Source organism: Anomaloglossus baeobatrachus, unplaced genomic scaffold (assembly GCF_048569485.1).
Source record: "Anomaloglossus baeobatrachus isolate aAnoBae1 unplaced genomic scaffold, aAnoBae1.hap1 Scaffold_284, whole genome shotgun sequence".
Classification (NCBI taxonomy): Eukaryota; Metazoa; Chordata; class Amphibia; order Anura; family Aromobatidae; genus Anomaloglossus; species Anomaloglossus baeobatrachus.
In genome coordinates, this window is record NW_027442308.1 from 88,745 (window position 1) to 103,668 (window position 14,924).

The following is a 14,924-nucleotide window of genomic DNA, read 5'->3' on the forward strand; positions in this document are numbered from 1 at the left end:
AAACACTCAGTGTACCTAGTGGCATCCTATCTGTGGCTATTGGACTTTGCTATAGTCCCACTAGTGCCAAGACATTTGCAGAGCGCATCTGCCTGCGTTGCACACTCCAACTAATTTTAACTTAGCCATTATACTAGCAAACACTCAGTGTACCTAGTGGCATCCTATACGTGGCTATTGGACTTTGCTATAGTCCCACTAGTGCCAAGACATTTGCAGAGCGCATCTGCCTGCGTTGCACACTCCAACTAATTATAAGTAAGCCATTATACTAGCAAACACTCAGTGTACCTAGTGGCATCCTATCTGTGGCTATTGGACTTTGCTATAGTCCCACTAGTGCAAAGACATTTGCAGAGCACGTCTGCCTGCATTGCACACTCCAACTTTTTTAAACTAAGCAATTTTACTAGCAAACACTCAGTGTACCTAGTGGCATCCTATACGTGGCTATTGGACTTTGCTATAGTCCCACTAGTGCCAAGACATTTGCAGAGGGCATCTGCCTGCGTTGCACACTCCAACTAATTATAAGTAAGCCATTATACTAGCAAACACTCAGTGTACCTAGTGGCATCCTATCTGTGGCTATTGGACTTTGCTATAGTCCCACTAGTGCAAAGACATTTGCAGAGCACGTCTGCCTGCATTGCACACTCCAACTAATTATAAGTAAGCCATTATACTAGCAAACACTCAGTGTACCTAGTGGCATCCTATACGTGGCTATTGGACTTTGCTATAGTCCCACTAGTGCCAAGACATTTGCAGAGCGCATCTGCCTGCGTTGCACACTCCAACTAATTATAAGTAAGCCATTATACTAGCAAACACTCAGTGTACCTAGTGGCATCCTATCTGTGGCTATTGGACTTTGCTATAGTCCCACTAGTGCAAAGACATTTGCAGAGCACGTCTGCCTGCATTGCACACTCCAACTTTTTTAAACTAAGCAATTTTACTAGCAAACACTCAGTGTACCTAGTGGCATCCTATACGTGGCTATTGGACTTTGCTATAGTCCCACTAGTGCCAAGACATTTGCAGAGGGCATCTGCCTGCGTTGCACACTCCAACGAATTATAAGTAAGCCATTATACTAGCAAACACTCAGTGTACCTAGTGGCATCCTATCTGTGGCTATTGGACTTTGCTATAGTCCCACTAGTGCAAAGACATTTGCAGAGCACGTCTGCCTGCATTGCACACTCCAACTTTTTTAAACTAAGCAATTTTACTAGCAAACACTCAGTGTACCTAGTGGCATCCTATCTGTGGCTATTGGACTTTGCTATAGTCCCACTAGTGCCAAGACATTTGCAGAGCGCATCTGCCTGCGTTGCACACTCCAACTAATTATAAGTAAGCCATTATACTAGCAAACACTCAGTGTACCTAGTGGCATCCTATACGTGGCTATTGGACTTTGCTATAGTCCCACTAGTGCCAAGACATTTGCAGAGCGCATCTGCCTGCGTTGCACACTCCAACTAATTATAAGTAAGCCATTATACTAGCAAACATTCAGTGTACCTAGTGGCATCCTATACGTGGCTATTGGACCTTGCTATAGTCCCACTAGTGCCAAGACATTTGCAGAGCGCATCTGCCTGCGTTGCACACTCCAACTAATTATAAGTAAGCCATTATACTAGCAAACACTCAGTGTACCTAGTGGCATCCTATACGTGGCTATTGGACCTTGCTATAGTCCCACTAGTGCCAAGACATTTGCAGAGCGCATCTGCCTGCATTGCACACTCCAACTAATTATAAGTAAGCCATTATACTAGCAAACACTCAGTGTACCTAGTGGCATCCTATACGTGGCTATTGGACTTTGCTATAGTCCCACTAGTGCCAAGACATTTGCAGAGCGCATCTGCCTGCGTTGCACACTCCAACTAATTTTAACTTAGCCATTATACTAGCAAACACTCAGTGTACCTAGTGGCATCCTATACGTGGCTATTGGACTTTGCTATAGTCCCACTAGTGCCAAGACATTTGCAGAGCGCATCTGCCTGCGTTGCACACTCCAACTCATTATAAATAAGTTGCATTGTCAGGGATATTTATTCTTTATTATTCTGCTGTTAATAAAGCTAGACCACCACTGCAATCTTCACCACCTCTCAATTTTTACTACCACATTTTCAGTCCACAATCTTGTCGCAATCAACATGAGTGGCAAAATGACAGATGCTGGTGGAAAGGGGAAGAGGCGTGGTGGAAAAGGCAAAAAAGGTTTTGTCTGTGGGGAAAGTGGCAAAGCTCCATTATCATCTGCTGAAGATAGACCATCTACCAGCAAAAGTAAGATGTCTACTACTTACTGTGGACAATCCGATGTGCTCCCTTTTTTACGGACACGAACAACAGGAAGAAAGGTAGATGATGGGCAAAAAAGGAAAATGCTTGAATGGATCTCAAGTGGTCCAACAAGTGCCCTCTCAGCCACTTCAAGTACCGCATCCAAAAAACACCAGTCCTCTGAGTTGTCATCCCAATCACACTTGATTTCTCCCAGCTCTGAAGTCTCCATCAGCCCTGCACAGTATGGTGGAACTGAGATGGCTGAGTCTGCAGAGCTGTTCAGTCACACTATAGCCTGGGAATCAGAGGTCTGCTCCCAAGCTACAGTGAATACAGAACAGGAAATGGTCTGCAGTGATGCCCAGAACCTTTGTGACTCTGATTCAGGCTGTGAGGACCAAGTTTCTGAGCATAATGTTGACCCTTTGTCACAAACTGTAACACCTGTGGTTATAGACAATGAGGAACATACTGATGAAGATGAGACGCAGATACCCGATTGGGATGACAACTTAAATATTCGGTCAGGGCAAGAAGAGGCTCGGTCTGAGGGGGAGGGGAGTGCAAACACAACAATTGATGATGAAGTTCTAGATCCCACCTACTGTCAACCCCCAGTCAGGCACTCGAGGAGGTCAACAGAGGCGGTGGAGGAGGATGCAACCGACGACGAAGTTACCTTGCGCCTTCCTGGACAGAGTCGGAGCACTGGTAGCACGTCTACAACTGCATCCTCAGCCACCACTCTGCCTATGAGCATTATTCGGGGTGGATCAACAGGTCGCATGGCCTCTAAGCCTTGCCTAGCCTGGTCCTTTTTTGACATAGAAAAAGATCGCCCAAATCATGTGATATGTAAAATTTGTCATGATTCTCTTAGTAGAGGTCAAAACCTCAGCACTTTGACAACTTCTTCCATGAATCGTCACATGAATAAATATCATAGGTCCCGGTAGGAAGCTCACTGTGCTGCAATGCTGCAAGAGCGAACCATCCACCGCCCGCCCCTTCCAGTGCATCCGCGCGCTCTTCATCTTCTAGGACTGTGGGGACAGCTGTCACACCTGTTTTTCCACGCCAAACTTCCACCACTGTAACCGCAACAGGCAGTTTGCTTGTAAGGTCGTCAGTTGGTTTGGAAGGGGAAACAAGTGAGTGTGTACAGCTCTCTCAGACATCGATAGCACCAACGTTGGATGAAGGCAACATCATGTCTCCGCCTGCACTTTCCTCACAAACCTGCATTTTTCCAGGGACACCCTACTCAACACCGTCTACACACAGCAGCCAGATCTCTGTCCCTCAGATGTGGTCAAATAAAAGGCCACTTCCTCCGACCCATGACAAAGCTAAGAGGTTGACTCTATCCCTCTGTAAGCTGTTGTCTACCGAAATGCTGCCTTTCCGCCTAGTGGACACACAGGATTTTAGAGACCTTATGTCTGTCGCTGTGCCCCAGTACCAGATGCCTAGTCGCCACTACTTCTCTAAGAAAGGTGTGCCCGCGCTACACCAGCATGTCGCACACAACATCACCGCTTCCTTGAGAAACTCTGTGTGTGAACGGGTGCATTTCACCACCGATACTTGGACCAGTAAGCATGGACAGGGACGTTACATGTCGCTGACTGGGCACTGGGTAACTATGGTGATAGATGGTGAAGGGTCTGCTGCACAAGTCTTGCCGTCCCCACGACTTGTGTGTCAATCCTCTGTCTGTCCAAGTTCCTCCACAGCTTCTGCATCCTCCACCTCATCTGGGTCCTCCACCTCCGCCCCAAGCCTGCCTGGTCAGGCCACCAGCGTTCTCACTGCGCAGAAGGAATCACGCACGCCTCATTACTATGCTGGCAGCAGAGCGCAACGGCATCAGGCGGTCTTTAGCTTGACATGTCTTGGGAATAAGAGTCACACAGCTGAGGAGTTGTGGTCAGCTCTGCGGTCCGAGTTTAATAAATGGTTGTCTCCACTCAACCTGCAGCCTGGTAAGGCCGTGTGCGACAATGCTGCAAACCTGGGTGCGGCACTTCGCCTGGGCATTGTGACACACGTACCTTGTATGGCTCACGTGTTGAACCTTGTCGTCCAGCAATTTTTAACACACTATCCCGGCCTAGATGGCCTTCTGAACAGGGCACGAAAACTGTCAGCTCACTTCCGCCGTTCAAGCGCCGCAGCAGAGCGACTTGCATCGCTCCAGAAGTCTTTCGGCCTGCCGGTTCATCGCCTGAAATGCGATGTGGCGACACGCTGGAATTCAACTCTCCACATGTTACAGCGACTGTGGCAGCACCGCAGAGCCCTGGTGCAATACGTCATGACGTATAGCCTGGGCCAACGAGATGCAGAGGTGGGGCAGATCACCCTGATGGAGTGGTCTCAGATCAAGGACCTATGCACCCTTCTGCACAGTTTCGACATGGCGACGAATATGTTTAGCTCTGACAATGCCATTATCAGCATGACGATTCCAGTCATTTACATGCTGGAGCACACGCTAAACACTATTCGGAGTCAGGGGGTGGGACAACATGAAGGGGAGGGACTACAGGAGGATTCATATGCGCAAGGGACAACAACATCACCAAGGTCCAGACGTTCATCATCACCAACGCAGCAGGCATGGGACCATGGGGAACAGGGATCGACAAGGGCGCATAGTAGCAGGCGAAATGTTGAGCAAGGTGCAGGAGAACATGAAGAAATGGAGGACGAACTGTCCATGGACATGGAAGACTCAGCGGATGAGGGAGACCTTAGTCAAATTTCAGTTGAAAGAGGTTGGGGGGAGATGTCAGAGGAAGAAAGAACGGGTAGCACCTCTATGCCACAAACACAGCGTGGACTTGGTCCGCATGGCTGCGCAAGACACATGAGTGCCTTTTTGTTGCACTACCTCCAACATGACAGTCGTATTGTCAAAATTAGAAGTGATGATGACTACTGGATTGCCACACTATTAGATCCCCGGTACAAGTCCAAATTTTGTGACATAATTCCAGCCATAGAAAGGGACGCACGTATGCAGGAGTATCAGCAGAAGCTGTTACTCGATCTTAGCTCGGCTTTTCCACCAAACAACCGTGCAGGTGCAGGGAGGGAATCTCCCAGTTGTAACTTGACAAACATGGGACGGTCTCGTCATCTTCAACAGTCTACCCGTACCAGTAGGACCGTATCTGGTGCCGGTAACAGCAATTTTATGGAATCTTTTCATAATTTTTTTAGACCCTCTTTTGCAAGGCCACCAGAGACAACAAGTCTGACACATACTCAACGGCTGGAGAGGATGATACAGGAGTATCTCCAAATGAACATCGATGCCATGACTGTGCAACTGGAGCCTTGCTCCTTTTGGGCTTCAAACCTAGAAAAATGGCCAGAGCTCTCCAGTTACGCCTTGGAGATTTTGTCGTGTCCAGCTGCCAGCGTTGTCTCTGAACGTGTATTCAGTGCTGCTGGGTGTGTGCTGACAGATAAGCGCACGCGTCTGTCCAGTGACAATGTCATCAAAATGAACAAGTCATGGATCCATAAGGAATTTACTACCCCTGTGTCATCCTGGGGAGAGTAAATGCTTGTTGATTTGGAATGTGCTTGATGCAAATCAAAACATCCTGTTTGCAACTAGGGCCCAAGTGCTGCCACTGATGGGGTGGGTGTCTGTGTGGCCCAATTTTTGGAAAAAAGGGAGACTCCGCTTGGAGTAACCCTTGCTTGCTGTGTTTTTAAAAGAAGCCAAGATGAACAGAGCTGGGATCAGGAAAGACTTTGCTACCTACCCCGGTGTCATCCTGGGGACGGTTAAGAATAGCGTATTTTTGAATGTGCTTGATGCAAATGTAGCTGTGAAGTGTACAACTGGGGCACAACTGCTGCCACTGAAGGGGTGGGTGTGTGTGGGGCCCAATTTTTGGAAAAAAGGGAGACTCCGCTTGGAGTAACCCTTGCTTGCTGTGTTTTTAAAAGAAGCCAAGATGAACAGAGCTGGGATCAGGAAAGACTTTGCTACCTACCCCGGTGTCATCTTGGGGACGGTTAATTATGGCGTATTTTTGAATGTGCTTGATGCAAATCAAAACATCCTGTTTGCAACTAGGGCCCAAGTGCTGCCACTGATGGGGTGGGTGTCTGTGTGGCCCAATTTTTGGAAAAAAGGGAGACTCCGCTTGGAGTAACCCTTGCTTGCTGTGTTTTTAAAAGAAGCCAAGATGAACAGAGCTGGGATCAGGAAAGACTTTGCTACCTACCCCGGTGTCATCCTGGGGACGGTTAAGAATAGCGTATTTTTGAATGTGCTTGATGTAAATGTAGCTGTGAAGTGTACAACTGGGGCACAACTGCTGCCACTGAAGGGGTGGGTGTGTGTGGGGCCCAATTTTTGGAAAAAAGGGAGACTCCGCTTGGAGTAACCCTTGCTTGCTGTGTTTTTAAAAGAAGCCAAGATGAACAGAGCTGGGATCAGGAAAGACTTTGCTACCTACCCCGGTGTCATCCTGGGGACGGTTAATTATGGCGTATTTTTGAATGTGCTTGATGCAAATCAAAACATCCTGTTTGCAACTAGGGCCCAAGTGCTGCCACTGATGGGGTGGGTGTCTGTGTGGCCCAATTTTTGGAAAAAAGGGAGACTCCGCTTGGAGTAACCCTTGCTTGCTGTGTTTTTAAAAGAAGCCAAGATGAACAGAGCTGGGATCAGGAAAGACTTTGCTACCTACCCCGGTGTCATCCTGGGGACGGTTAAGAATAGCGTATTTTTGAATGTGCTTGATGCAAATGTAGCTGTGAAGTGTACAACTGGGGCACAACTGCTGCCACTGAAGGGGTGGGTGTGTGTGGGGCCCAATTTTTGGAAAAAAGGGAGACTCCGCTTGGAGTAACCCTTGCTTGCTGTGTTTTTAAAAGAAGCCAAGATGAACAGAGCTGGGATCAGGAAAGACTTTGCTACCTACCCCGGTGTCATCCTGGGGACGGTTAATTATGGCGTATTTTTGAATGTGCTTGATGCAAATCAAAACATCCTGTTTGCAACTAGGGCCCAAGTGCTGCCACTGATGGGGTGGGTGTCTGTGTGGCCCAATTTTTGGAAAAAAGGGAGACTCCGCTTGGAGTAACCCTTGCTTGCTGTGTTTTTAAAAGAAGCCAAGATGAACAGAGCTGGGATCAGGAAAGACTTTGCTACCTACCCCGGTGTCATCCTGGGGACGGTTAATTATGGCGTATTTTTGAATGTGCTTGATGCAAATCAAAACATCCTGTTTGCAACTAGGGCCCAAGTGCTGCCACTGATGGGGTGGGTGTCTGTGTGGCCCAATTTTTGGAAAAAAGGGAGACTCCGCTTGGAGTAACCCTTGCTTGCTGTGTTTTTAAAAGAAGCCAAGATGAACAGAGCTGGGATCAGGAAAGACTTTGCTACCTACCCCGGTGTCATCCTGGGGACGGTTAATTATGGCGAATTTTGGAATGTGCTTGATGGAAATCAAAACATCCTGTTTGCAACTAGGGCCCAAGTGCTGCCACTGATGGGGTGGGTGTCTGTGTGGCCCAATTTTTGGAAAAAAGGGAGACTCCGCTTGGAGTAACCCTTGCTTGCTGTGTTTTTAAAAGAAGCCAAGATGAACAGAGCTGGGATCAGGAAAGACTTTGCTACCTACCCCGGTGTCATCCTGGGGACGGTTAATTATGGCGTATTTTTGAATGTGCTTGATGCAAATCAAAACATCCTGTTTGCAACTAGGGCCCAAGTGCTGCCACTGATGGGGTGGGTGTCTGTGTGGCCCAATTTTTGGAAAAAAGGGAGACTCCGCTTGGAGTAACCCTTGCTTGCTGTGTTTTTAAAAGAAGCCAAGATGAACAGAGCTGGGATCAGGAAAGACTTTGCTACCTACCCCGGTGTCATCCTGGGGACGGTTAATTATGGCGTATTTTTGAATGTGCTTGATGCAAATCAAAACATCCTGTTTGCAACTAGGGCCCAAGTGCTGCCACTGATGGGGTGGGTGTCTGTGTGGCCCAATTTTTGGAAAAAAGGGAGACTCCGCTTGGAGTAACCCTTGCTTGCTGTGTTTTTAAAAGAAGCCAAGATGAACAAGTCATGGGTCAGCAAAGACTTTATCTACCTACCCCGGTGTCATCCTGGGGACGGATAAGAATGGCGTATTTTTGAATGTGCTTGATGCAAATCAAAACATCCTGTTTGCAACTAGGGCCCAAGTCCTGCCACTGATGGGGTGGGTGTCTGTGTGGCCCAATTTTTGGAAAAAAGGGAGACTCCGCTTGGAGTAACCCTTGCTTGCTGTGTTTTTAAAAGAAGCCAAGATGAACAGAGCTGGGATCAGGAAAGACTTTGCTACCTACCCCGGTGTCATCCTGGGGACGGTTAATTATGGCGTATTTTTGAATTTGCTTGATGCAAATCAAAACATCCTGTTTGCAACTAGGGCCCAAGTGCTGCCACTGATGGGGTGGGTGTCTGTGTGGCCCAATTTTTGGAAAAAAGGGAGACTCCGCTTGGAGTAACCCTTGCTTGCTGTGTTTTTAAAAGAAGCCAAGATGAACAGAGCTGGGATCAGGAAAGACTTTGCTACCTACCCCGGTGTCATCCTGGGGACGGTTAAGAATAGCGTATTTTTGAATGTGCTTGATGCAAATGTAGCTGTGAAGTGTACAACTGGGGCACAACTGCTGCCACTGAAGGGGTGGGTGTGTGTGGGACCCAATTTTTGGAAAAAAGGGAGACTCCGCTTGGAGTCACCTTGCGGTGTTTTACATGATTTTAGAATGGCGTGCCATGCCTATATCTGTGTGTCCTCCTCTTTTTCCTTGTCCAGCTGTTTTGTTTTCGCATGAGTATATGTCCTTGTCACTTTCCCATGTGTTTGTGTTGTGTTGTGAGTTGTTTGTCACCTTTTGGACACCTTTGAGGGTGTTTTCTAGGTGTTTTACTGTGTTTGTGATTGCCTGCCATTGTTTCCTATTGGCTCGAGTTCGGTTCGTCGAACGTTCGACGAGCCGAACTCGAACGGGAGCTCCGTTCGGCGAACCGACCTCGAGCCGAACCGGGACCGGTTCGCTCATCTCTACTCCTGGACATAGCATTCGAATTACCAGGTCCCTGAAGGCTGAAATGCGTAGTGGCCGGAAATCATGAACAATTACAATGGGCGTATGTGCTGTAGATCCTGCGTCAGTTGTAGCTTGGAACTTTGTCTTTTCACGGATTTGCCCGTCTCTCATGGTGTTGGGCTATTTTCGGATCAAAATGGTGTGTCCCTCCTTGGCCCGTATCATGGGTTATTTCAGGGGCAAATTTAACTCTCTTAGCACTTTTCTCCTTAATTGTGGCCGTTGAATTGTGGGGTCAAGGTCTATCCAACCAGCATATTTGTTGTTTTTCAGACAATTTAGGGCTCGTGCATAGTAATAATAACACAGGTTTCCAAGGGTAAAAATTTTTGAAAGATGTGATTTTTTTCATACTTTTGATCATTGGACTCAGTAAAAATATTGAAAAAATATCATCACGTACAGTTTTTTCACAAACACTGATTCTATAGGTGTTAGGGCCAGGTGGACGGGCAGACCCAGGAGGTGGATCCACTGGGCCGAACACCTTAATGAAGGCAAGGGGTCCGGTAGCCGGAGCACTACGGGTAGCAGGACAGTCCGTGCAAAAGAGTGGAATGGAGAAGTCCCTGGGACCACGGAGTCACTGATGGTAGTCCGGGTGACGGAGCTCAGGTTCGGAGGCCGAGATGTCAGGCAGAGTCCGGAACCGATGGAGCGAGAGGACGGGTCACCACAGGGATCAGAGATGGTACGGACTGACGGGATGGCAGATAGTCAGCGTTCGGGGTTCGGGAATCGGCAGGACCGGATGGCGAGGCAGGAGCGGCTCTAGAAGAGAGATAGGTAAGTATATCACAGAGACACAAGGAGACCTGACTCCTAGCTTAGGAAACACGAAGAACAGGCCCCGCCCACTTGGACATTAAACCCCTTTATACCCTGTACCTGTGTGTTCAATTTCCTGTCAGTGGACGCTGGCCCTTTAAGAGAGGGTCAATGACCGCGCGCGCGCCCTAATGCGCATGCGCGAGGCCCGGGTGCCAGAAGCCAGGGCAGGGAGCGGTGTATAGGAAGCAGGGGAGCCGGCCTGGAGCAGGGCTGCCGACGGGCGCCGGGAGCGGGGACCGGGCCGCCTGGGGACCGCAGGTGGTGGAGGCTGGAGACCGTGGAGCGGGGGATGTCTGCCAGAGGAGCCGGGGAGCGAAGCAGGGGACCCGGAGAGCGTGACAATAGGTTTCCAAAAGGTTAGAATTCTGAAAAGATTCCCTCCATACTTTTCTGAAGATGGTGCTCTAGTGTATTCAAGCGATGTTCCTGTGCTGATGGAAAATGTAACATTAAGTACAATGTGAGCGAGTGGAGACACGTCATTGTTTCATCCAAAAAGTCTGAAAGCTGTGCTACTGCTCAATGGCAGTAAGTATTCTTCAGTGTGTGTAGGGCATGTGTCGCGGGCAGAGGGGCCACGCACGCTACGCTCGGGTTCGGGGACTTCTGCTGCTGCTGCTGCTCGGTGGCTCGAGCGGAGGGCCAGATCCGGGGACTCGAGCAGCGCTCCTCGCCCACGAGTGAAAAGGGGGTGGTTTGTTTGGGGAGATAGTTAGTGACGTCACCCACAGGTCGTGGTGATAATGGGCACCACCACTGCTGGTGACGGGGATCCCGGGAGCGATGGCAGGGAGCAGCTAGGATGTTGGTTCCCCCTCCGTGGGTAGGGGTTGGTGATCCCGGGGCCCGGTGGCGGTACGGGGAGGCTGGATGGCTGGGGTGTACGTACCGAGGGAGCCCGTTTGCCCGCAGGCGCTGGCCCTTGGATCTCTAGCCTATGGCGGTGGCTTTTTATCCTCACGGTGTGGACGGTTGCCTTCTGTCGGGTCTTGGGTGTTAGGGAACCCCTGGGATTCCGGTCACTCTCGGATTTGACCATTGTCGGCGGCTCCTAGCCTGGTCAGGGTCCAATGGCCCTGCCTTTGTGCTTGGTACAGATCCGCTCACCGGTTCAGTTCCCCTCGGGTCACCGCCCGTCCCCGGTCCTACGGTTCAGCTGACTTGTACCACCTCCTGCAGACGGCCACCACCGTCTGCCGACCTTGCTGACAGTGCCTGGGCTCCTACCCAGACACTAACAGTTTCTGTCCTCTCACTTTCCACTACAAAACTAAACTAACTGCTTTTCCCGCCTCCAGGCCTGTGAACTCCTCGGTGGGTGGGGCCAACCGCCTGGCTCCGCCCCACCTGGTGTGGACATCAGACCCTGGAGGAGGCAACAAGGATTTTGTGTGACTGATGTAGACTATCCAGGGGAGGGGGTGTGTGTGATTTTGTGTTTGTGACTACCTGGCTAGTCCAGGGCGTCACACATGCTATGCACTTGGAAGAAAGCTGTGAGAATTTAGACTTTATTCTCAAGAAACTTAACTACAAGGAGCATGGATGGTCAATATGTGGTGGTCTAAAAATGTTCTCATTGCTTCTTGGGCAGCAAGGAGGATATATTAAATACCCATGCTGTTCTGCCTCATGGCAGCCTGCTAATAGTCATTCATTGAAATTTCTGTTACAACCCCTAGAGGTCATTGTTATTCTTTTGAATTGCTGAGTTTCCCTTTAAGCTAAATGTATTCTGGGTAAGGAATGCCTCCCTGAGCTGAGAAGAAGCCTGCAGCCATTTTCTCTTTGGATTTGTCAGGAAAGGACATGCCGACTTACCTCTCTGTACATTCACCCCTGCCTAGTGTAATCCGGTGAGCAAAGCAAATTACATGTGTTAGTGATAGAATCCTAGATGGAAGAGTGTAGTAAATGCATTGTACATTGTACTTCTACACCTTTAGTGTCATCCCTGTCTTGTTTGTCTAGATAAGATTTCTATGTATTGCAGATGCAGTGACCTTTCACCTACATTCTCGTAAGAACTGCATCTCATGTACTGTTATGCTATGTTAACTCTGTATTAACACTGTACTGACTGTAATCATTTTCTTGTTATAGTTTTTACCCGTATAAAACAGTATCTTGGATATACCGTATTCTGTCTTCAACTGCATCTTGGATATTCCTATATTCACTGTATATTCCATGTATACTGCAATCAAGTTCACGTTACCAGCTAATAAATCAAGGCTATTGAACTCCACAGTCTGTTTATTTGAAATGTGAACTAGGGTTTAGCTGTATGCTAGAGATTCACAGCATTACGTAAAAGAAGGCAGAACACATGCTTTTTGTGTGAATTGGAAAGCCAGGTTAGGACTCTTCACTGGAGCAAAAAAAATTGGCCAACAAGAACATCTTTGTAACCGGGACTCAAGAACATTGTTGCATAAAGCTTAGTTGATCCCACCTAAAGTTCTCTTGCCACCACTCCACTGTAAGCTTGGACTGATGAAGCTGTTTGTGAAAGCGCTACTGAAAGAAGGAGAGATGTTTAAGTACCTGTGTACCAAGTTTCAGGGACTGTCAGAATCAAGTCTGAAGGAAGGTGTGATGCCCTGGCAAAACCAGGTAGTTACAGATAGGCCCCCGCACAACACCTTTCCTCACTTAGGAAACACACAGCCGACCTGAAACCCTAGTCACCTAGGACCCTGAAGCCAGGACCGAAACCAGCGGCCTAGCTAATTAAATGATTGAGGGCAGGATTATAGGTCCTATCCCACCTAAAGTCCCTCAAAGAAGACAACAGCCCACTGATAGGGATAAGGCCACCGCCAGGGCCCTTAGATCCCACGGGCCAGCGCCTGCGGGCACGGCTCCTTAGGCCATATCCAGCCGGGAGCGGACTCCTGAGTTCCAGACCAGGCAGTCCACCATACACAAAAACAAGTGCAGAGTAAAGGACAGCGACCACCAGCCTGGGTGGGGGACCTGAATGCAACCGGCCGGGGCGGCAGGCCACCAGCACCTTTGGTTTACCGAAAGACTCGTGTGATTCATTTACTGTGAGTAACCAAACATCCCCCTGCTTGCTCAGGCGCGCCGGCCCTTGCCATCTCCATACCCTGCACAAAGACACTGGGCCCCGGGGCAATCATCCCTACACACGGAGGGGTTAACATCCAGCTGCCACTACATCTCTCCCGGGTATCCCATAACGGCAGCGGTGGTGTCCCACCTCACCACACACCGTTGGTGGCGTCACAAACTTAATACGGCCTAGCCCATACATCTACATTCCTCCTTTTATTCGACATGTCCGCGAGACCCCCGGGTCGAGCCACTCTCTTAGAAGGTCTGGATCCGACCAACGGCGGCTGCTGGCACAGGGGCAGCACAAAAGCATTTTTGTGGGTTCGGATATTCAGAAACCCATGAATGAAGGATGACGTGTTTTAAACAATAATGAAAACTGTTGAAAAAAGGGCTTGGGACTCTTTGAAAGAAGCAATAAATACGTTTCTAGGTAACAACAAAGAATCAAAATTTAAGTCCATCGTGGAGAACATGCTGAAACGTTTCAAAGCCTTGGGTTGTCTAATGAATTTGAAGTTACATTTTTTACATTCCTATTTGGACTACTTGTCTGAAAACCTTGGTGCTGGTGGGAAGAACAAGAAGGTTTTCATCGGAATATCAAGGAGATGGAACGACGATACCAAAGTAAATGAAACGTGAACATGATTGCCGGATGCTTCACAGAGAAGATCCACAGGCCTTCTATAAGAGAAAAGGGGGATTTAGAGAAAAGGAAAAAGTGCAAGAATAAATTTCTAATAAAGTTGCAGAATGACTGTACAATAAATAAATGTATTTTATATATAAAATTGTGAATATTTTTGGTTACAATAAGTATTTTTCTTGTTCATGTCACTTGTATGTAACTTCACACATGGATTGTACAAAATCAATATTTGATGGTTAAAAAAAAATATTTATTTTTTTTTTAAATCAGGACATTAGAAAACATAATAATCAGTCACTGGATTTGAAGTTTCATAAACCAAAATTTTACATAGCTGTGTAATTTGTCGGGCACCCACCGACAATAGAATAGCGCCAGATTTAGGAAGCTGGCTGAGGTCTGCAAAGTCTGTAGCCAGGTGACAAAATTGTCCAACCTGGGTTTCTTCCTTAAGTAGTCTCTGGTATGATGATATGGCATAATCCTGGCAGCCGGAGTCGAAATCCCTAGATTGCGGTTATGATCTCCAATCGGAATTGGAGCCCCTAGATTGAAGCCATGTAGCCAAGTGATCCTCTAGTTGAAGCCAAAGTCCCTAGACCGAGTCCACAAGGCATCAAGCTGCATGGATAATGTTCATTTAAATGATGTGGATAGAAAGACTGAAGATATCTACATGTAGTCTGAAATCCATCATGAATCAGTACTATTTTCCACATTCATAAGCAGCCCATGGGCATTCACCTGCATTCAAACCAATAACAGCTCATAGACCAGACAATCCATCTACCACTGGACCAAAGACAGGAAGTTAAATCCACTGCCTGCGGTAACCAACTTAATCCTATAGGCTACTCACACAACAAACCCAACAGAAAGGAAAAAAACATGGCTTCGATTATCCATCCAATGAAAACGC